Raw genomic sequence first — 24,561 nt, 5'->3', positions numbered from 1 at the left:
TTATTATTATTATTATTATTATTATTATTATTATTATTATTATTATTATTTGAGGTAACCTGTGTTGCTTTTCAGGAGAACAGGGGAACATCAAGTGCATCTGATGAAACAGGGCTTTCCCCATGACTGGCAGAGTGAGGCAGCTGCCTTCAGGCAGAAGATACGGATGAGCAACAGTGAGGTGTTGGAACTGGGTGTGCTGCATGACTTGCCCTGCAATCTCCGAACTAATGTGCTGCACTCAAGTGTGCTGGAGGACACTCAGCTACAGACTGTTGAAGTGAGTTTCTGCTGATGTGCAGGTCAGCTTCAGTATTTGGAACACAGAGGTGGTGGTGGTGAGAATCTCTGCCACCCCTGTTCGTGGCATTGATAGCTTATATACACAGCAAGGCTAAAATCCTAAACACACTTACCAGGAAGCCACACCATTGGCTACAATGGGAAGAATTGAACATAGCCCTATGGCAATCATTCCAACAGCAGAAGCTTTTCAGCCTGTCAGGTAAAACACACACACACACCCTTGTGTGCTGGGGATTCTCTTGACCCCCCAGATCCAATTTTTCATGGGCACAAGGGGAATTCCTGGGAGGGGAAAAAGCCATGTTGTGCTTGCAAAAGTAATAAAATCATAGAATTGTGGAGCTGGAAGGGACCCCAATGGTCATCGAGTCCAACGCCCGCAATACAGGAATCACAGTTAAGTCCTTGTGAAGTCTTTTGCTAGTGGGATCAGTTCGTTGATCCCATCCAATGGCACTTACAACTTTTGAGTAAGTAATGCATAGGATTGCACTCGCATCAGTTACTTTTTCAAGTGCTTAATTTCCCTTCATTTCCCACCTCTCCTCCAAGGGTCTCAAGGTGGGCTACATGGTTCTTTTCTTCATGTTAACCCCGCCCCCCAACAACAACCCCATGAGGTCGGTTAGGCCAAGAGACAGTGAGTGGCCCAAGGTAACCCAGTGAGCATTGTAGTCAAGTGGAAATTTGAACACTGGTCTCCCAGCGCTTTAACCACTACACTACACTGGCTCTGCACTGGCACCTTGGGGGTTGTTTTTTTCCTGGCAGGATACCCGTGCTTCTAAAGCTGCAGGACCTTGCACTTTTAAAAGTGCCTTTTTCTCTTTCCAAAGATGCACGTACTTTTGCTGACACCTTTCTACAGATCACATTTATTTTAAGAAATACACATTGCAATAATTGCCTCCTCTGTGCTATGTTTTCTGTTCTGGATTTTTGCAAGGACTGTTTTGTCATTTGCAGATTTCAGAAAGTACCGAAGTATAACATCATCACCATTATTTTTTGCATGGTTGTTTTTGTCATGTGCCAAGTGAGTGATTATTTTGTGTGTGTGTGTTGGGCAGGGGAGAGCTCGGATTCTGCATCCCATGGTGAGGCTCATTCATTGATTTGTGTGGGAATGGAGCACGGTCAGCTTCTCCCATAAGGAATTCAGCATCTGGCTGGGATGAACCCATATAGATCCAATTCTTTGTGTTGCTTTTAAAAGCCATGCCATGAGAGCGCGCTTATGTGGCTTAAAAGAGCAATGACTCACCCCTCTCCCCCTCCTGGTTCCCATGAAGTCAGAAGTCACTTCTGGTGCTAATATTGACAACTGAAAAGAGAAAAGGGCCAGCGAACAAAGCTCACATGACTGCAATGGACTCTAGGTACACTGAGAAAATTCACACACAGATGCCTATGCTGCATGCTGCTTTGTCTTCCCTGATTCCCAAGAGAGCTGGGCATTTATTACAACAGGCCTCCAAGGTATCAGCTACACAAGCTTTGCTCCATTTGCAGCATTATTTTGGTGCCTCCTGGGACTGCATCCATCCCTGTATTCAAGTAAACAGACCCATCAGCAATTTTCTTCTTCTTCTTCTTCTTCTTCTGGAGACTGATCCTACAGATAAAGTTCAGCATTGTCACCGGTGCAACAATAGGAAAGAAACCAATTAACATAAGACTAAGGAAAAGACTGGGTTTATTTCATTTGTCCCAGCCATTGTAAAGATAAGCTGAATTGGTTTCTGGGAAATGTATTTACATTTATTTCTATGATTTAGGACTCACTTTTTCTTTATCGGTGTGCCCAAAGTGACATACAAATTAAAGTTAAAAAAAAAACTTTCTAGAAAAAATAGTAGGACACACACACACACATTAATAAACCTTAAAATATGACAACAGTTATTGTTTGAGAGACTATTAGTATGCAGATGATACCCAGCTCTACCTCTCTTTTAAATCAGAACCAGTGAAGGCGGTGAAGGTCCTGTGTGAGTGTCTGGAAGCGGTTGGAGGATGGATGGCGGCTAACAGATTGAGGTTGAATCCTGACAAGACAGAAGTACTGTTTTTGGGGGACAGGAGGCGGGCAGGTGTGGAGGATTCCCTGGTCCTGAATGGGGTAACTGTGCCCCTGAAGGACCAGGTGCGCAGCCTGGGAGTCATTTTGGACTCACAGCTGTCCATGGAGGCACAGGTCAAATCTGTATCCAGGGCAGCTGTTTACCAGCTCCATCTGGTACGTAGGCTGAGACCCTATCTGCCTGCAGACTGTCTCGCCAGAGTGGTACATGCTCTGGTTATCTCCCGCTTGGACTACTGCAATGCGCTCTACGTGGGGCTACCTTTGAAGGTGACCCGGAAACTACAACTAATCCAGAATGCGGCAGCTAGACTGGTGACTGGGAGCGGCCGCCGAGACCATATAACACCGGTCTTGAAAGACCTACATTGGCTCCCAGTACGTTTCCGAGCACAATTCAAAGTGTTGGTGCTGACCTTTAAAGCCCTAAACGGCCTCGGTCCAGTATACCTGAAGGAGCGTCTCCTCCCCCATCGTTCTGCCCGGACACTGAGGTCCAGCTCCGAGGGCCTTCTGGCGGTTCCCTCACTGCGAGAGGTCAAGTTACAGGGAACCAGGCAGAGGGCCTTCTCGGTAGTGGCGCCCACCCTGTGGAATGCCCTCCCATCAGATGTCAAAGCAATAAACAACTACCTGACATTCAGAAGACATCTGAAGGCAGCCCTGTTCAGGGAAGTTTTTAATATGTGACATTTTAGTGTATTTTTCATCCTTGTTGGAAGCCGCCCAGAGTGGCTGGGGAAACCCAGCCAGATGGGCAGGGTACAAATAATAAATTATTATTATTATTATTATTAAATCAACAGTGGCTGGTGAAAGTTTTTCAGAATAAATTTTCCTCTTCCTCTGTTGTTTCTTTCACCTGTATTGGATTTTAGATTGTAAGTTCCTTGAGGCAGGGACTAGTCTTCTTGTATTGTCAGGCAGCCTGTACATGAGTATATATTAAGTAATAATCAATAATGTCTAAAGTTGCAAGGCAAAGAGAAAAGGTGGTAAATTGTTGTTGTCACTAGAATGTCCCAGAGTAGGTTACAACAACAGCATTAAAAAAATTCAAACAAGTTACCGTCACAACTACAATGTGTTCTATAGATGATAGATAGATAGAATAGATAGGATAGATAGATGATAGATTAGATAGATAGATAGATAGATAGATAGATAGATAGAAAGTAGATAGATAGATGATAGATAGATAGATAGACAGACAGATAGACAGAGCAAGCATCAAAGCATGGGGTAAAGAGGTGCATCTTCAGCATAACAATGGACAATATGTAACAGCTGAACAATGAAGGTGCCAGACATAACCCTTTGGGGAGGGAATTCAACAAATTAGGGACTGCCACAGAGAATGCCTTCGTGGTCCCTTCCAACTCTACAATTCTATGATATGATTCTATGATTATACAAAGTAATATAATAATATAATATAATATAATATAATATAATATAATATAATATAATAATGTTATTGTAACAACATATAAATATGCATGTCTGGAAAAGATACACCTGCTTGATTTCTGGGTGTCAGGCTGTTAAAAGACACAGAAGCACCACGTCAAAAAGGAAACTTAACAACTTTATGTCCCCTCATATTTGTTCACCATTAAATGCCAGGCTACATCAGAACCTGAGGTTGGGAAGAAGCAAATGAGTAGCCAGGCCCATAAAAACAAGATGCATCTGTAAGCTGGAGAGGCATACGCCACTGTTTGCACAACTGCTGCAAAAGCATTTAAAGGACCAAGATGTTAATCTCATTATAAATTGGTTGGTACAGCATTTGGGGTACACAGTTCCACCCTCCCCCCTTTTGCTGAAATTCAAATATATGGCTATGGTGATAAAACTAACTGTAAAGAAAGGTGACCATTGTTTAAGAAAACAACAAATGTGGAATTCTTATCACCGGTTAACAACTTGCTTTTCAACACCTCACTGCGGACTACTGTGCAAATGTTGACCGGCACATGAAACTTGACAAAAATCCTGACTTATTATCCCTTTTCTGGTCTCCCACCACTGACTCTAAGGTAGGTAAACATTCCTATAAAAACACAGATGTTGAACATTTTTGTTAATGCTATATTTCTGAAATATGGTCTGGACTGGCAATGTTTGCCCAATTAAAAGCACTAAATTATAGCACCACATCAGTGCTAGGAATGTTAACAGTGTGACACAAAAACACAAGGTAGTGCCATGTAATGCCTCACCAAAGCAGTTGGATCCTGGAAAGGAAGTTTTACTAGCTGCTAATTCCAAGTTTCGATTCCTCGCATTTGCTGTTCAAAAATATATATACTAATGAAAATAGGCCTCAAAGAGCACTCTTCTGCAATGATTTATGCATTCGGCTAATGTCTCATGCTGTGAGTAAGCTCCTCTGAAACCAATAGGGTTCTTCACAGTGTGTAAAGTTAAGCTTGCATAAATCATTTGCAGAATGAAAAACTGGATAAAGGAGCGCCACTTACTCAGAATGCAAAACCCTATTGGATATTGTAGTCGATCTAGACGAATATGAAAGTTGGAAGAAAACTGCATTGCAGCTTATCTGCTTGGAACTGGATCAAAAAACAGTCAAGCAGTGGTTGTTCTATATAGAGTACATAACAGCAGCAGTCTACCCCTTGAGGTTGTGGGTTGTTGTTGTTTTTTGTTTTTTTTTTAAATTCCAGCATTTGTAGCCACCTTTCAGGGCTATCCTTCTCAAGGCAGCTGGAAACACATCAAAACACAACTGATAACAACATATAAGGAGCATGGAAGTTGGGAAAGACCTGCCCACCCTTTCCCTGGCTGCCCTACAACCTTTGCATCCCTGGGTCTTGGCAGAATCTGCAAGGAGGGGGAGAGGCAGCAGCAGCGCCTGTAGCTCATTTGCCGCCATCTAGCTACTTAAGGGACGTGGGTGGCTCTGGGTTAAACCACAGAGTCTAGGACTTGCCGATCAGAAGGTCAGCGGTTCGAATCCCCGCGATGGGGTGAGCTCCTGTTGCTCGGTCCTTGCTCCTGCCAACCTAGCAGTTCAAAAGCACATCAAAGTACAAGTAGATAAATAGGTGCCACTCCAGCAGGAAGGTAAACGGAGTTTCCGTGCACTGCTCTGGTTTGCCAGAAGCGGCTTAGTCATGCTGGCCACATGACCTGGAAGCTGTACGCCGGCTCCCTCGGCCAATAAAGCGAGATGAGTGCCGCAACCCCAGAGTCAGCCACGACTGGACCTAATGGTCAGGGGTCCCTTTACCTTTTAGCTACTTAATAAGGACTTGCAGTGCAGCAGGATAACACAGGAAGGGGAGGATCCTTGGGGTCTGTAGTGAGGACACTACCCTTTTCTCTTTGTTTGAATTTGCATTTATGTGAGCGCTATGAGAGCGTGGTGTGTGCGAATTTGATGGACCCTCCTTGGTGAGAGAGAGAGATCTTGTCAAGAGGGTGTTTTGTTTCCAACTTATCCTCATCTATCTTCTGGTGAGAGCTTACATTAAGGGAGGGCAACCTATGTAGGAACTGGATGCTATCCTAGAAAGCACACTTGCACAATGGGTTGGTGTGTTACCCTACTGTTGGATTCTGTTGTTGGCATGTGCTTTTGGGAAAATAAGACCAGAAAGAGGGTGGAAGGAACTTTAATTCAGGCAGTTACAGGACTGGCGAAATATGGTGTGTGGGTGAGCAGGCAGTTACAAAGGAAGGACAGGGGTCAGGGGTCTACTTATTATCCCTCACCCTTCCTGTGATTCAGTTGTTCTGCCTCTGTAGTCAACAGTCTGGCAGTGCACTGCCAGGTTGGTTCACAACGAGTCCTTACGGATCCAGAATTGGATACTGAATGAGGGAGCCAACCTAGTGTGCGTTACTGAGACCTGTGTGGGGTGAATCTGGAGGAGGAGACAACAGAGCCTTCAACAACTCTGTGAGGTAAAAGCCCAAGGCCACCCAGTGAGCTTCATGGCTGAGTGGAGACTCGAACCCTGGTCTCCTGGGTCCTACTCTGACACTTTAACCACTCCAGCCACTCATCAAAATACTCTGAGGCCACCCAGCCTGGAATGAAGAGAAGCATAGCAAGGCAGTCCTACGAGTACCTGTAGGCTTGTCCACCAACACCTCATAGTGGCACGCAACGGTGCAAGGTTGTTGTCGCATCAAAAAAGAATCTTGTAGACAGCACCTTTATGACTAACCATGTATTGTGGCATAATCTGTTGGCTTTGTCAGACTCGTGATGTGTTATCGTCTAGCGCTCATGTGCACATTGAAGGATAAAAAATGTAAACAGTAGGGTTAGAAGGCCACGCAATGGAGAGAGAGAGGTAGTCTGTGGCCTTTCTAACCAAAGCTCAAATGTATAAAAGATAAGAACGGTGACGATCCACCACAGCAGAGGTATTAGTAGTGATCACAATCTTCCTGGCTTTGCTATGCTAATTTAGAGAGCTGGGGTGGCAGAGAATAAATTCTAGTAAATTTTTAAATAAATTCTAGTTCAGCCATTTGCTTCTGAGTGTTTTTGCAGGGGAACAATAGCAGGAGAGGGCTGTTGACCTCCCTATGAGCAGGGTTTTGCTCTAATCTAATCTGTAACAGCCATCTAAGCTCTTGACCCAGTGGCACCCAGTGGCAAAGAATCCTGCACAATGAATACTCAAAGTGAAGAGTATTTTGCCACCAAAGAAGCTACTGTCAGTGAATCTCACAGGTACTTCCAATTTCTAATATTCCAAGAGAGGGAGAAGTGTTTCTATCTATCTACTTCTCCACACACTGTGCACAATTTTAGAAACCTTTATCACTTTTCCATTTGGCTGTCTCCCTCCCTAAACTAAAAAAAAGTCGTATCTAGTAACTTGTCTGAGATATGTAAACAGCTGCCTCATGTGGTGAGCCACAAAACTGCAGGTGGTACTTGGTGAAATATCCTCAAACCTGGGACTGACTTCACCCACCTAGTGGACCCTTCTTGACCATAAGAGGGCTTCCTGCTCTAGTTGGACGTACTGTTCTTGTATAAGGCATTCCTCAATTCTCATTGTCTACAATTTAGTTTTACTTACTTGGTTCTGAGTTGCTTCCTCACTTTCCTTCCTAGTTATTAGACAAGGTTTTTCCTCTTTCAAGGGAGGCTTTTACTGTAAATTTCTCCCTCTATCCACTGTCTTCACACTATGCATGGTTTTAGAAACCTCTATCGAAGTAGAGTTCTCTCCCCCTCCCCCCAAAAACCACTCTACCTGCTCGTAGCTAGCTTTGTGTCAGGAGCTGCTGGGATCTGTGAACAGCTGTGAGCTTAAATATGTATTTGTGCTTAATGTTGGGTGGAGGTATATGGCTGCAGACCAGATCTGGCCCATGAAGCCATTTCAGCTAACCTAACAGCCTCTTCCGTTTTCTTTCTTTTAATGGTGATAAAGCAACAACCCTGTAGACTGATTTCCTTCCAATTGCAGCACTCCATTGGGTGTTTTCCAGGATGGGGATGAAAACTGAGACCTCCCTACTCCTCAGATGATCCTGTAGATCCCTGTGGTATGTTGGCAAAGGGGATGAAAGCAACTCCCTCCTTAGCTGATCTATGTGGATCAGCTGAAGAGTGGGGGGAACCTGTATGGAGAGGTGTAGAGGGAGGTTATAGTCTTTGTGTGTCTGTGACAGTGCATCAAGTGTGTGTTGTGTATTAAGAGGTGTGTGTTGTAAAGTATTGTGTGGCCCTGCTCACTTTTGGAATGCACCTGGCAATAACTTCCCACTAAGGTATTGTGACCCCCCCACACACACTGAAAAACTTTCTCCACTCCTTATTTTTAACATGTTTAGCTGTCAGGAGGTACAGAGAGTACAGTCTGTAGGGATGGGGTTTAACCCATTTGTTCTGCCATGACCCTGATGGAAACTGATCGGCAGCTCTGGAAGTTGCCTGTTGTTGTTGTTGTTGTTTAGTCGTGTCTGACTCTTCATGACCCCATGGACCAGAGCACGGCAAGCACTTCTGTCTTCCACTGCCTCCCACAGTTTGGTCAAACTCATGCTGGTAGCTTCGAGAACACTGTCCAACCATCTCATCCTCTGTCGTCCTCTTCTCCTTGTACCCTCCATCTTTCCTCAATCTTATCCCTTCACGGATCACTGTTTGCCGTAGCAAAGGAGCTTGAATAACTCAGAGAAGCTATGAGCTATGCCGTGCAGGGCCACCCAAGATGGACAGATCAGATCATAGTGGAGAGTTTTGACCAAACGTGATCCACCTGGAGCAGGAACCGGCAAGCCACTCCAGTATCCCTGCCAAGAAAACTCCATGGACAAAGACAACTGGAAGTTTCCTAGCTAGGGTTAATAGCAGCTTGGGAGAGGGGTTGCAGAAGGGGGCTTTTTAAAAACCCTCCTTGTGCTCTGCAGTACGGGACACCCCACCACACTTGGTGGATGCTACAGTGCAACAAAAGCAGGATAAAACAACAGCAACCCAGTAGGCCATAACACAATAACACGGGGGAAGCATTACAGAACAATAAACCAGAATAATGTATGGTCAGTCTAGTATAGAACCATCACTTAGGCACTCTTATGGCAGCATATACCCACAAAAACACACCGTTGTGGAGGGCCCCACAGTCTTCCAGCATTCTGCAAGAGGCAATTTAGAAAAAATGTTCACTTCTTTTGTTGTTCATAATTTAGAACTTTTATTTAGTTTGCATCTACCCCCAACAGGATGCATCGGCTTAACCAGGCAATGTTTCCTGCATGGCAGGAGTTTTAAAATCCAGTTAAATCTGTGCTGAGAGAGGAATTATTGCTTCAATTGCTCGGCAAATCTGATTAATGCCATGTAAGATTATTTCTGGCACAGGAGGGAGTCATGCTTGATGCAAAGCAATGCAAACATTTGGCAAGATAACTGGCCTCATTTTAACATGATGTTTCGTCAGGGGGTCTCGCACAGAAACAGTCATTTACCTCAACTCAACCATCAACGAAGAGAAAAGAGAAGGAGGGGGGGAACCCACGGCCAGGAAAGCCAAATGTGGCACTAATGAAAGTGATGTGAAATTCTTTGATCTTAGAGTCTGTGGACATAACTCTGTGCAGCGCCAACAGAAATAAGTAGTGACATTTTGTGGGGAACAATTGCTAGGTTAGCTTGTTGGGCTGGGTGGGAGACATGCTAATCTGTCAAAACCAAAACCAGTCTCCATACGGAAAAGAACTCCCAAACCCACAGTTGGGCAGTATCTATATTAAAACCAACCAAAATGTCACGAAAATGCCAAGCACACTTTTGAGCTTTCCAAAATTCTCCATCAGGCTAGACAAAGAAGGGTGGGGAGTGAGTAAAAAGCAAACAAGCAAAATTAGGTTGGCTCTTACTGTCGTACAACTTTATACAGTCAAGTCTTCCTTCAAAGAATCCTTTATTAAGGGTACTGAGAGTTCTTAGGAGATGCTTGTTCACCCCTGAGAGCTAAAATTCCCAGCGGGAAGAGGGGCTGATTGTTAAAACCACTCTGGGCACTGTGAACAATTCTCGGGGAATAATTCCCAGTGTCTTCAGCAAACTGCACATCACAGGATTCTTTGGTGGAAGTCACAACTGTTTAAAGTGGTATGATACTGCTTCAAAAGTATAGTGCAGATGGGGCTGGATTAGTCAGCCTACAATCACCATCTTGTGAGACTCCAGTGTTGCTGGGAATCACACATGGGGAGAGAGCCTTTTATACTTTGAGAAGATGCTTCTGGAACTCTGTGCAGTCTGCTTGGGTTTTCACAGTGCAAATCCACTCGCTTCCACATATTTTATGCTCCTACGAGGAGGGACACATTTGGAGGAAAGAGTGGGCAAAGCTTACCCGAGCTTTTGCAGTTCAAGTCCTGTTTGTGACATTCCCATAGGCATCTAGCTGGCCACTGTGAGACCAGGATGCTGGACTAGATGGGCTACTGGCCTGATTCAGTGGCCAGGCTCTTCAGCTACAGGCACTCTCTTGTACCACACTGAAAAAGGGATGATTTAGTTCTAGCTTATGAAGCAGTGAGTAGGGAGAGGGGCACACAACACAACCAAATCTCACCTTGCTCATACAGTAATAGTAGTAGTAGTAGTAGTAGTAGTAGTAGTAGTAGTAATAATAATAATAATAATAATAATTTATTATTTGTACCCCGCCCATCTGGCTGGGTTTCCCCAGCCACTCTGGGCAGCTTCCAACAGAGACCAAAAATACACTAAAATGCCACACATTAAAAAATTCCCTGAACAGGGCTGCCTTCAGATGTCTTCTGAATGTCAAGTAGTTGTTTATCTCTTTGACATCTGATGGGAGGGCGTTCCACAGGGCGGGCGCCACTACCAAGAAGGCCCTATGCCTTCTCGCAATGAGGGAACCACCAGAAGGCCCTCGGCACTGGACCTCAGCGTCCGGGCAGAATGATGGGGGTGGAGATGCTCCTTCAGGTATACTGGGCCGAGTAAACTTGCTAGATAGCCATAGGCAAGTCAGCTTCTTGCACTGCTCAATCTCCTTTTGCAACCCGGGGGTAATTATGCCAACCTTACAGGGTGGGTGTAAGGATGATAGAAGAATTATGTGAAACTCCTTGACCTTTCTATAGTGCTGTAGAGGCACGGAGAATTACTATGAGCATCAAACATGCTAATTGTGCTATTTTAAGGCAAAACATGCGCCACTACTTTCTGTATGAATTTTCTGCCTCATCTTTGACATCAACTCATCTCACATTTGTGAAAAAGTGCCAGTTGCCATACCACATTAGAAGGAACAATAAATCAGAAAGTGACACATACATTTGTTTGCATAAACCTGTTTTCAAGCGGTATAGATGTGAATCTAAAATTAAATTTTGCTGGTCAGCACTCAACCTACTCTTATGAACTTGTACTGACAGCGTAACAGGTATTATTTGGAATTGTCACACACACACACACACACACACACACACACACACACTTTACTGTTATAATCATGGTTTTATATGAGTAACCCTGTATTCTGACCTGGGACCTTTTGGTGAATGGTGGGATATATTCATACATTCACACACACTAGATATACACCATAAAGTTGGGTTCTTGTAAAGCAGGCGCCAGGCGTGGTCAGAAAGCAGATCAGGATCTACTTGCAGACTAAGAGTTCCTCCATATGTGCTTTTTATTGCATATTCATTATGGTTTGCCATATACTTTCCCATTTTCACAGTGGTCACACTGCTTCATTTCCAGCCAGTGCATATCCCCTAACTTTCTGCTGAAATCCCATAACTTTTTATACCAGAAATGTTCTGCTTTATTTTTGTTTCGCTTTTGTTGCACTATATAACCCCTCTGAACATCAGTAGCGAGATTGGACCGGGAAGCATCGCTGAACACACAAAGTAGAACAAATCACCACCTGCGCAGTATTAATTGTGTCCAGAATATTATTGTCAACAAAGCACCAGCTTGGAGGCGCCCTGTGTGGTAATTTGCAATATATTGACAAATATTTTTTGCTCCCAGTTTTTCAGGCAACAGGAACTGCAAAATTAGTTCCCCTCCGTTAAGTAGGCAGCGAGAATCCCTGATACATACTAGTGGAAAGACCTAGATCTATTAGACAAGTTAGAGCAGGGGAGACTTTGGTTGCTCGTTAGGGAGGCTTCTTGATAGAACAGTTTGATGATGGAAGGAGTGGGCACACTGTCCATCATGACATTTGTCCGGGGATGACGTAGCTGTGGGCATTCCATCAACCTAAACCTATGCTAAGACGAAGTGTTCAGGCCCAATGTTACAGTGTAGACATGTGTAAAGTAAAGGGTAAAGGGGACCCCTGACCATTAGGTCCAGTCGTGGCCGACTCTGGGGTTGCGGCGCTCATCTCGCTTTACTGGCCGAGGGAGCCGGCGTACAGCTTCTGGGTCATGTGGCCAGCATGACTAAGCCGCTTCTGGCGAACCAGAGCAGCGCACGGAAACGCCGTTTACCTTCCTGCCGGAGCGGTACCTATTTATCTACTTGCACTTTGACGTGCTTTTGAACTGCTAGGTTGGCAGGAGCAGGAACCGAGCAACGGGAGCTCACCCCCTCATGGGGATTTGAACTGCCGACCTTCTGATCGGCAAGTCCTAGGCTCTGTGGTTTAACCCACAGCACCACCCGCGTCCCCTGTAGACATGTGTAATGTTGTCCAAATGGCTACATACATCTTCAAAGCAACTTCAGGAGGGGCAAATGTGCAGTGGTGATAGATATGAGAGGGTGCTTAACCCTCTCCCCCAACTTTCTCCCTTTAAGCTCTCCACTTCCAACTGATTTCACCATCACTGGGTAAAATCAGATGGAAGCCGCATGTAACATTAACCCAGTGGGTGCTGCTCAGTACCAAAGATCCCTTGATAGGGGTTGATTTGCAACAGGGAATCAGCAGAGGGGTGGCCTTACCCTTTACCTACCTCCTGCTTTCTCCCCAAACCCCTCCAGGGGGTGGACATATTTGTCAATTTGTGTTTCTCTCATTTTCTCATTCTTCTAGTCTTGAGTCTGCATCTGTCTGCATTTTTTTTTAAGTCCTCATGAAAATTTCCAAGAATTTAAGTGCCAGTTTCTCCCAAGAGGCACATTTTTGTATGCTGTTTCGCCTGAGATACACATTTATGCAAGTGAATAGAAGGCCTTTTATTTATTATTTTCACTAATACACACATTTCATGCTCACTCCCCCAAAATACGGACTTTTTTGTACACAGTACTTGGTTAATGAACTGCACCACGGTGTGAATTTTGAAGGATACCTATTTAAGCTTGCACGTTGTTTTGGAATGTGCGAAATAGGTAGGTTCACATTAAAATCCCAGCCAAACTAAATTTCTCTTCCATCCCTAACATCTCTCATCTGCCCCAACCTGCAAGCAGATTCTCTGCTTGAAACCAGCCCATTTCAAGGATGTTTTTTTGCAGCAGAGCAACAGCTGTTGTGTCAACCTTATAAGTGGCTCTGGTATAATCTGTAGTTTGGGTCTCAGAATACCCACTCTGGGAAACAGGAAACCAGGCTAGGCATTAACTGTGCTCAGAAATCACATCACTGTCAGAGGAGTTTAAATAGAGAACCAGCTGAGATCTCTTGAGAATTATCTGCATTCCCTGGTAGTAGTTGTTGACACCCACTTTCCTGTCATACCCAAACTTGAGAGACGGTAGTTGTGCTCATTAACCACCAGTCCGCCATCCTTACTCAGCGATGACAGTATTATCCCTGCAGAAGGGGAGGACTCAGCAATGATAAATGTGCCTTCTTGCTAGTCCCCCCACAAGAGCAATTAAAAGTGTTACTATCCCAGATGGAGTATTTTATTTAAGTAACATGGCTGCCTTCATTAATAAAGTGAGGTGCTCCAGAACTGGACATCTTTCTCCCTGCTGGTAAGGGGAGTCAAAAAAGCAGCTAAAAAGAACAGCATAAATATATTGTAAGACACATCTTACTGTCTGGCTGTGTCCAGGGGCTTTCTAGTGAAAGGTTCTGAAGCTGCTCGCCTGATTTGAACAGTGGCGTTGTTTCAAAGCTCATAAAAATCAGGCAATATTTATTTATTCCAACAATGTAGAGTGGTACCTCGGGTTACATACGCTTCAGGTTACAGACTCCGCTAACCCATAAATAGTGCTTCAGGTTAAGAACTTTGTCTCAGGATGAGAACAGAAATCATGCTCCAGGGCTACAGCAGCAACAGGAGGCCCCATTAGTTAAAGTGGTGCTTCAGGTTAAGAACAGTTTCAGGTTAAGAACAGACCTCCAGAACGAATTAAGTACTTAACCCGAGGTACCACTGTATACCCCACTTACAATATTCTCTCAGCAGTGCACAAGAAACTCAATACAATGCAAATAAAAATGAGTTAAACACCAGAATTCAGTAGACGCTGGAAGATCAACAGGGAGAGGGCCTGACTGACTTCAAACAGAAGGGAATTCTATAAAATTCGGCCCACAATGCTGAATGCACCATTCCTACTGGTTACAAGCCATACATCTAAGCCATGGGGGCCACTACTATAACTGTGACTCCTCCTAAGACCTCAGTGATCAGGCAGTGATGTAAGGGATCAAGAGGTCCTTGGGCAATACAGTGGAGTCTCGGGTTGTGAATGTGATCCGTGCGGGATGCATGTTTGTAACCCACAGCGTTCGCAACCCGTGTCTGCACATGTGCTGGTTGCGATTCAGAGCTTCTGCACATGCGCAAAGCGCAATTTAGTGCTTCTGCACATGTGCGACCGCCAAAACCCAGAAGTAACCTGTTCCAGTACTTCCGGGTTTCGGTGATCCGCAACCCGAAAAAACACAACCTGAAGCGGCTGTAACTCGAGGTATGACCGTAATTGTTCAATTTATTAAAAAGTGCTTATGCGTCTTGTAACCCTAAGGTCTTCCATATTAATTCTCCATGGCCTGGCATGGGACTGGCTAGCCTCTTTGTGACATCACAGAGGCCAAAAAAGCGACAGAAGAGGTGGTTGTGTCACCTCTGGTTGGCCAGACTCAGTGGTCTGGTTCGCATGTCATGGTAACCCAAACTACTGCCTATTGGGTCTGCACAAACATGCAGGCTCCTGGAGAGGAGCTTGCAGCCACTGTGTTCCCTCGCCATTTTTATTTCTGTGATGCTCTGAACTCAGCCAAGGTTTAGCGGGTCGTCTGAACCTGAGTTTGCAGTTAAGTCACCTCCTCTCTAACCATGAGCTATAACCAAGGTTTGATAAGCTAGGAGGGAGTTGAAACATGATAATGCCTTTGGTGAATCTGCGAGGAGACCATATATAGTGCAGGTCCACACCATCTCAAAAACTGATACTGTAGATCAGTTGGGTGGTATCCCAAGAATTAGCATTTTCTGCTGTTGCCCCCTGCACTCTGGAATGCCCTTCCTTCTGCTGCATGCGAAGCAGAAACCAGCTGTTTCAGGCATCTTGTGAAAACACTTTTTTTTTACCCAGGCTTTCCCTGACTCATAAGATTGGATGCTATTATTCATCAATTCCTGTTTGGAGGCACTTCCAGCCTGTCATGATTTCAGCTGGGATTCAATCATATACCGGCAAATTCAAGTTGCACGGCTAAAGCTGGTTTGGAGCTCTTGCACAACAAACCCACTTCCCCAAATGACCAGACTTCTTATGATAAGGAAAGTGATAGGAAACATGCAGTGGTACATGTGGGATAACACTTGTTTTGGGGCAGCATTGTTTAGCCTCCCCAAAATCAATTCCGAGTGAATATTCATTAAAATGTTGACATCATCTAATCTCCCTGCAAACAAATTAGGACAAATGCTCAAGAAGCAGGCTGTCTGTTTTTATACAGTTCTATTTGTTTTTATGTTGCATTTCAGTACACTGCTTTGAATGTGGATGTGGGTCTCCCCATGCTTCCCTCTTAAGCCTGAGATCTCAGAGGCTGTGAGTTTCCACCTTTCACCTTCAAATTCCCAATCTTGGAGACTTAAAGCGGGAGCAGGCAGAGACTCGCAAAACCTTTTCCAAGTCTCCTTGTGCTTCCCTTTTAAGCCTCTGAGATTGCGGACTTAAAGGTGGAGGGGGCAGGGCCTTTTTTCAGCTGGAGCTCCAGCACTTCTCAGGTGGGCACCATTGCCATTCTAAGAGAACAAGGGAGAAGCTCATGGAGAGCACTGGCAGCCAGTGTGGTGTAGTGGTTAAGAGCGGTAGACTCATAATCTGGTGAATCGGGTTTGCTTCCCCGCTCCTCCACATGCAGCTGCTGGGTGACCTTGAGCTAGTCACACTTCTTAGAAGTCTGTCAGCCTCACTCACCTCACAGAGTGTGTGTGTGTTGTTGGGGAGGAAGGAAAAGGAGATAGCCGCTTTGAGACTCCTTCGGGTAGTGATAAAGCGGGATATCAAATCCAAACTACTACTACTACTATTCTTCTTCTTCTTCTTCTTCTTCTTCTTCTTCTTCTTCTTCTTCTTCTTCTTCTTCTAGAAAAATAGCACTGAGGGGGAGACTTTCAAAGGGCTCAGCTTTCCCCTTCTCTCTTTAAGTCTCCAGTCTTGGAGACTCCAACCTTGGAGACTTAAAGCGGAGTAGAAGGAGACTCACAAAGCCTGCAATTGATTTTCCCCATGGGTTAACATCCCTTCATAAAAAAAAAGGATTCCCCATCCCTGAGCTATGGAATTTTAGCCTTAGTTTTGGGGGTGGGGTAGGAAATGCAGCTAAAGGAAGACATTTCAAAGGCATATAAAATCATGCATGATGTGGGGAAGTAGGGTAAGAGAGCTTCTGCTCCAACTCCCCAAGCCCCATGCGAATGGAGGATGATTACGGGAGTTTGAGTCTAGCAACATCCAGAAAACACTACATTGGCTCCGCCTGCTTTATATTGTTCTGTTCACTTCTTATATTCTTTGCTTCAATTGGCTTTTTGCAGCTGCATCTCTATCTAGGTTTGCCAAGCAGAAACACACACACACACACACACACACTGCAAATCTAAAAAAAATATTTGCCCTTCACAGTAATTTACATTTTGTTCCTTCGCCACATACAGATTGTTTTGTGGGTGGATGATTTTTATTTTTTGCAACATTTTACTTTGCAACTATGGATATTTGTCATATGGTTATCTCAGTTGCTTTTGTGGTTTGACATTAAGGCAGCTTCCTATTGCTCTGGGATGCTCTGAGAATGGAGGCTTGCAACACCACCTAGCTGGTTTGCAAAATTAATTCCAATTTCCCATCAAATTTCAAAAGATGCATAGGGCCTTTCCACAAAGAAATCAAACATGTTTCCCCAGCCATTTGTTATTATTCTGTTAGTGTGAATAACTCCTGATGTGCTTCTCCTGACTACTATACACTATCCAACTGCTCTGCCATGATGCTCACACAAACCACATTCCACACAGCATGACCCAAGAATGGTGGATGGAGTCATCTGGGGACCCTGTAAGCTTGACTGGCATTTCAGGTATCTGCAACTACGACTGCTCTGTGTGTGTGTCTTCCCTTGTGATTGATCCAGAAGCTGTGCAGAATTCTGTGCCCAGTTTGTGGAGTGGAGCTCCTGGAAGCACACATATTACACCTGTGCTGGGGGAAATTCAGTGGCTGCCAATCAGCTACTGAGCTGTGCTCAAGGTCTTGCTGTCTAACATATGAAGCCTTGAACATCTTGGGGACCGGTTTACCTGAAGGACCACTTATTTCTGTATAGGCCTCTAAGATCACTTAGATCAGTTGGGGAAATTCTACTTGTGGTACCCCACCAGGCAGAACATCATAGGGAGGTGAGCCCAAAGCAGGCATTTTCTATTTTTACCATTGTACTGTGGAATGCGCTTCCCTCTGCCATAAATGAAGTGGCAACCATCACTTGCTTCAGAAATCTTTTGAAGACTTTGCTTTCTACCCAGGGTTTTCCTGACCCATGAAGCTGGACCCCATTTTATGTCATTGAAACCTCTGAAATTTAGTTTGATATGCTTTTGTGTGTTTAAATATTGCTGTTTTCCTGGGTTCTGGTTGCATTTTTGTTTTAATGTTTTGAATATATATGTTTGTTTTTAGACTTACAGCTGTGTTGGTCTGCTGCAGTCGAAACAAAATAAAAAAATTCCTTCCAGTAGCACCTTAGAGATCAGCTAAGTTTGTCATTGGTATGAGCTTTTGTGTGCATGCACACTTTTGTGTGCATGTATCTGAAGAAGTGTGCATCCACATGAAAGCTCATACCAATGACAAACTTAGTTGGTCTCTAAGGTGCTACTGGAAGGAATTTTTTTATTTTGTTTTTAGACTGTACATCATCACTGTGTCATCCAAACCCTAAACCAGGGGTCAACAAGTTTTTTCAGCAGGGGGCTGGTCCACTGTCCCTCAGACCTTGTGGGGGGCTGGACTATATTTTCTTTTGGGGGGGGGAGAGATGCAAGAGCACCACGAGCCCCAGTGGCTGCTTACCTGTGTCTTGTAAGCGGCAGGGGCTGGTGGTAGCGGCGGCAGAGGGACGATGCGAAAGGGCTCCGGAGAGGGGCTGCTTAAAATGGCGGCCACTCAAGCGCTGCTGCTGCTAACACCAACAAAGCCCAGCCCCCTTCCTCCTCTAGGCAGGGCGGAGAGAAGCCAGGAGGAGGGAGGGAGGAGGCGCTGGCGCTGGCACCATCTGAGGGAGCGGGAAAGAAGGCGCACACTGGCAATCCATGCAGCCATTCCCTGACCGTCCATGGGCCAGATCCAGAAGGCAATTGCGCCTGATCCAGTTTGCTGACCCATGCCCTAAACTGTGGTTAATGTTAAAGGTGCTTTGTTTAAACATGGCAGCTCCATAAGAGATGGTTTAAAGTTGAGTTGTTTCAAACAAAACACAGTTAACATTTACCAGAGTTTGTTGGGTTTGGACAACACAAGAAGCTGCAGTAAACTAAACTGGAAACATAATCTACCCAGCTCTCCCTTGTGGCTGCATTGGAGTTGTGTGTGGGATGCTCAAGCCTGAGGTTCACTGTAGCTCCTTGTTGTCACACTAAACTATGGTTTAGCAAGATGTCCACACTGGGACACGGTGCAGACAGGAAAGAGCTGGCTGTACCAATGCTCTGATTCAGAAAAGGCAACTTCATATGTAAGGTTAGAGCCCCTGGTGTGAGACAGATGATGAAAATTACATCATTTAATTGCATTTGCCAAACTTTATATTACAATACAAACACATAGTCATATCCTGCTCTTGCATGGGGCTCTCAGGGACTGGTCAGATCCATTACCCTTATATCCAGCAATGCTTCCAAAACTATTTCACACATCTTATATCCCGAGGTGAGAAAAGATTGACATAGATTTCAAATGGTTCCATATGACAATGACACTTTCTAACATTTCCTAAACACATTTTGCTTTCTCAAATCTCGCAAGATATCACACATACTGAAACAAGTTATGGTGCAGTGTAAAGAAGGGTGGATTTTTCTTTTCTTAATTTTTTTTTAAATGGGGACAATAGTCAAATGCTCTTACTATTTTCTCCTAACAGCTTGTTTTGGTTTCTGTGTGGGTGGCTCATGTGAGCCAAAATGTTATGGGGTAAATGTTTTGTGAGTGGAGAACAGATTGTCCTTTACAAGCTGAAATTTGAAAAATTTGCATTTTAACTATATTGTCAAGGGTAAAAAAAAATAACAGTGGCTACTTCTTAACCTGCTGACATATAGTAGCTGTTCCTCATACAAGAAGGACTGAAACTCAAAAGGAGAATAACAGATTATATAAACTAGAGCTAGTTGCTAGTTTTTCAAACTTAGAAGTACAGTCTACAATATTCAATCTGTGAGTTATCATTGTCCCCGCTACTTAGATCCCAACTCACACATTACAAAGAGAAATGGTTGGGGTTTGCATGATGTGCTCAACAATATTCCAGAGTGGGTTACTGAAATGCGCTCTACATGGAGCTGCCCTTGAAGGTGACTTGGAAGTTTCAACTGGCCCAAAGTGCAGCAGCCAGATTTCTGGTTGAGGTTCCATTTCAAGCTCACATCCCTCTGTTTTAAAACAGCTGTGCTGGTTGCCAGTTGGTTTCATAGAATCATAGAATCATAGAGTTGGAAGAGACCACAAGGGCCATCGAGTCCAACCCCCTGCCAAGCAGGAAACACCATCAGAGCACTCCTGACATATGGTTGTCAAGCCTCTGCTTAAAGACCTCCAAAGAAGGAGACTCCACCACACTCCTTGGCAGCAAATTCCACTGTCAAACAGCTCTTACTGTCAGGAAGTTCTTCCTAATGTTTAGGTGGAATCTTTTTTCTTGTAGTTTGGAACCATTGCTCCGTGTCCGCTTCTCTGGAGCAGCAGAAAACAACCTTTCTCCCTCCTCTATGTGACATCCTTTTATATATTTGAACATGGCTATCATATCACCCCTTAACCTCCTCTTCTCCAGGCTAAACATGCCCAGCTCCCTTAGCCGTTCTTCATAAGGCATCGTTTCCAGGCCTTTGACCATTTTGGTTGCCCTCCTCTGGACACGTTCCAGTTTGTCCGTGTCCTTCTTGAACTGTGGTGCCCAGAACTGGACACAGTTGCCAGTTGGTTTCTAAGTCCAAATCAAGGTGCTCAAATAGGCCTCAAATATCTGAAAGGCCTCTTTCACAAGATTTTCTTGGGTGCTAAGATCAGCAGAAGGGGCCTTCTTGTTTGTCCACGACGCTCAGAAACTATGGGTGGCAGCAGCTCAGGAGAGGGCATTCTCTGTGGCAGCCCCTAAGTTGTAGAACTCCCTTCTCAGAGAGGTGCATCTGGAACCTTTGCTATACTGTTTTCATTTTATGCTCTTTTCCCTGGTCATTGAGAAGTATATTTTGGGGGTTCACCCTGTTCTTGAGAAGTAATTTAAGAGTTCTAAACTATTTTTTTATTGTTGTATTTTAAATTGACAGTGGTCATGAAATTAAAAGATGCCTGCTTCTTGGGAGGAAATCAATGACAAACCTAGACAGCATCTTAAAAAGCAGAGACATCACCTTGCCAACAAAGGTCCGTATAGTTAAAGCTATGGTTTTCCCAGTAGTGATGTATGGAAGTGAGAGCTGGACCATAAAGAAGGCTGATTGCCAAAGAATTAATGCTTTTGAATTATGGTGTTGGAGGAGACTCTTGAGAGTCCCATGGGCTGCAAGAAGATCAAACCTATCCATTCTGAAGGAAATCAGTCCTGAGTGCTCACTGGAAGGACATATTGTGAAGCTGAGGTTCCAATACTTTGGCCACCTCATGAGAAGAGAAGACTCTCTGGAAAAGACCCTGATATTGGGAAAGACTGAGGGCACAAGGAGAAGGGGGTGACAGAGGACGAGATGGTTGGACAGTGTTCTCGAAGGTACCAGCATGAGTTTGACCAAACTGCGGGAGGCAGTGGAAGACAGGAGGGCCTGGCGTGCTCTGGTCCATGGGGTCATGAAGAGTCGGACACGACTAAACGACTAAACAACAACAATTTTAAATTGCTGTGAACCTTTCTGAGACCTTAGGTTGAAGGGTGTAAAATAAATATTATAATAATAATAATAATACTACAGCACCATATGATACACATGTGGCCTGGCAAAAAAATGGACTGTGTGGTCTAAGAGGGTGGTCTAAAATAGCTGATGATAATCATAACAAAACTAACAATAAATGAAATGACTTTATGTTGAACTTGTATGAAATTGTGTATTCCTTCATTGCTTGCCCTGTCTCCGCTACACTTTTGGGTGCCCAAAGAAGAAATCAAGGTATCAAGAAGGTCCTCCTACACTGCAATCCTATTCACATCCACTCAGAATTAAGTCCTGTTAAATTCAGTAGGGCTCACACCCTCATAAGTAGTTATGGGATTGCAGCCTTATTTCAACTGAATGACCTAGAAAACCTGAGTTATTTAAAGAGGGTTGCCCATGAAGTGTTCAGAAATTTCAATTAGCGCAAAGCACTGAAACCACAATGTTGATGGGAGCTAGCTAGGCAATTTAGTTCCATCTCACCATTTCTACATGATTTGCATTGACTGCTGATTTGTTTTGGAGCTCAATTCAAGGTGCTGGATTTAACCTTTAAAGCCCTTCCAGAGATGGGATTCCATTTGTTTTATTCTGTTTTTATTGCTGTGTGTGAGCTGCTTTGTGTTTCGTTGCGAGAAAGAATTGGAACAGATTTTTAAAAAATAAATAATGTGAACAAAACAAGCACTAACAACCTGTTTTGCATCCTCCATGCCAAATAGGCCCCTGTCTGCACCTAGAAAACCAGCAGATCAGGGATGAAGTGTAGGCCAGACTGCCTTCTCCCTAATATCTTTTGTTTCATGTGGAATGAACTTTTTGTACGGATAAGCATTTGACCAAGTAAGCCCCTTCAGCAGTCTGCCGTGACACAATCTAGTCACATGCTTAACACCTCAGTGAGAACAAGACCTTTGTCTGAAGTGGTGTTAGTGGTTGTGGTGGTTACAAACTTTCCCTCCGATTTAATTTTAGGAGCAGAAAACAGCAAGAGAAGGTCACCGCCATCTCTCCACATCTGCAATCTATTTGCAATGAGTCGAACCAGTGCTCCTCTGTCAAAATACCTTCCTTCCCTCCAACCACATTCTTCCATGGTGACTTAGGTCAGCTATTCTCTTGGAACAAATCCATTCTGATGCTGTCCTTGTCTCTACTGGAAATTAATTCAGATATGAAGTCAAATGTTTATTTTGAAATGGCATCTCAGAAACCACATGACTGAAACTGGACTTTACCCAGTGTGACAAAAACAACAACTTTGTTCAACGGCAAGGTGGACCTTGAAATGATGATCCTGGGATATTTCCATCTGAATGAGTAGAAGCATCACATGTTAGATTTTCCTAGCTGTCTCTTGACCCAGCCCTGAAAGGGTTTTCGGGCTCACAGACACTAGCAGTGGAGGGCAAGTGGAGCACTGCCTCACCGACCTCATTCTGCCCTAAGCCAGTCTCCACCTGCCTGCTTTTCTGCTTACAATTGGTCTAGGGCAGCCTTTCTCAACCTTGGGCCCCCAGGTGTTGTTGGACTACAACTCCCATCATCCCTGACCACTGGTCCTGCGAGCTGTGGATGATGGGAGTTGTAGTCCAGCAAAATATGGGGACCCAAGGGAGTAGAGCTCTCATCAGCTTTTTCCTCCTCCTCATAAAACTTAGCAGGGGGAAGGGGGGAGGGAGACAAAACTAGAAATATTTGGCGCTGTCTGTCATTGGCTCTGGCTCCACCTACTGTTGGTCTTCCCAACTTCCACCCTAACAGTCTCAAATGGGCACCAGCCACCATTGCCCTACAGGCCCAAAATTAATCCTGGGCTGAAATATTCAGCTTATCGAGTTTTTACCCGATTTAGGGAGACGGGTGGAACAAAAATATGTCAAATAAATGAGTTATTTTCAGGTGGGTGAGAAAATATGAAGTTTGGGGTGGCGCGAATGAGGCTTAATACTTTGGAAAGAGGCAGTGTGTGTGTGTGTGTTTCCGTATGGATTTCCCTTCACATGTAGGCCAAGCTTTTTATAGATGTGTCACGACAATCTCCACTGTAAGGTGACGAATGTGAAGAATGTCAAAGGTCAGCTCTTTTTGCACTGTTATCTTCCGCTCACATGAATATGGTTTGATAGTGCATAGTGGCTTGTTCTTGACCTCCGTGGTTTCTCTCTGTTCTGTTGTTATTTATTTACCGCCCAGAGAGTGACTGCTAAGAAAACAAAACACCCACTGTCGTTGCAGTGGTAGATCTACAAACAACAGCCCTGTGCTGTGGCAAAATGCTCCAGTGGGAATGATATTAGAATCATAGAATTGTAGAGTTAGACGTAAGGGTCATCTGGTCCATCCCCCTGCAATGCAGGAAACTTTTGCCCAATGTGGGGCACGAACCCACAACCCTAATCTTAAGAGTCTTATGTTCTTAACCAACTGAACTATGTAATGTTACAAAAGCTGGGTGTCTGCCAAATGGTGGCAAGAGCCCATGGTGTCCCTGGCACACACACAGGGTCTGTGCCCCTTTGGAGAACAGAAGACAAGGTGGAGACCACTGTGCTTTAAGAAATATGGTTTAGTTACCTATTTACACCTTCATTCCCCATGGAGGAAGTCTGCCTCTCTCCAGGATTTTTAAAAAATAATATTTTATTAATTTTCCAAAAATAACAAAAATAAAACAACAACAATACAAATTCATAACCATATCTATTAAAATAGACTGCCTCTAATCCCTTCCCTGGTTCTGTTTTATAGCATCACACTGCATGTCCAATGTAATTGAAAAACCGTTGATATTACTCATTGTCCATTCATAATGTCATTACAACTAGTTCTAGAATCCTGCTAATGTATTAACCTGTGTACATTGCTTCTGTATATATGCAATAAAGTCCTTCCAATCTTCTTTAAATTCATTGTCACCTCCCCCTCTTAATTTCATTGTCAATTTTGCCATTTCAGCATATTCCATTAATTTAACTTGCCTCTCTCAAAGATTCCTCTTCCTCCTTCTCCTTCCCAGAAAAGCCCTGCTGAGAAACACACCCCATCACCTTGGCAAGCCTTCAAACCTCTGTGCCTCTTCACACTTCAGAGCA

The 24,561-nt window shown here is 44.2% G+C and overlaps 1 protein-coding gene and 1 long non-coding RNA gene across 14 annotated transcripts in view; one reads left to right on the top strand and one right to left on the bottom strand.

Annotated features, from left to right (window-relative positions):
• The window catches only part of LOC307211921 (uncharacterized protein), a 340,964-nt gene that overhangs the window by 301,214 nt on the left and 15,189 nt on the right, over positions 1–24,561 (top strand). For 9 of the 13 annotated variants that reach the window (XR_013836598.1, XR_013836599.1, XR_013836600.1 and 6 more), the window contains one exon: positions 76–1,221. The gene's annotated coding sequence lies outside the window, so the exon portion shown is untranslated. Of the gene's footprint in view, positions 1–75; positions 2,224–24,561 lie in introns of those variants that run through there. The other 4 variants (XR_013836595.1, XR_013836596.1, XR_013836597.1 and 1 more) reach the window with 2 other exon arrangements.
• Positions 1,363–7,208, bottom strand: LOC307212130. The gene is made up of 2 exons (XR_013836855.1): positions 6,493–7,208; positions 1,363–1,921 (listed from the first exon to the last, which is right to left on the bottom strand). It is a non-coding gene; the product is annotated as an uncharacterized lncRNA (long non-coding RNA).

This window comes from Podarcis cretensis, assembly GCF_951804945.1.
Source record: "Podarcis cretensis genome assembly, chromosome: 3".
NCBI lineage: Eukaryota > Metazoa > Chordata > Lepidosauria > Squamata > Lacertidae > Podarcis > Podarcis cretensis.
The sequence above is the reverse complement of the archived record's forward strand: the minus strand, read 5'-3'. Positions and strand labels throughout refer to the sequence as shown.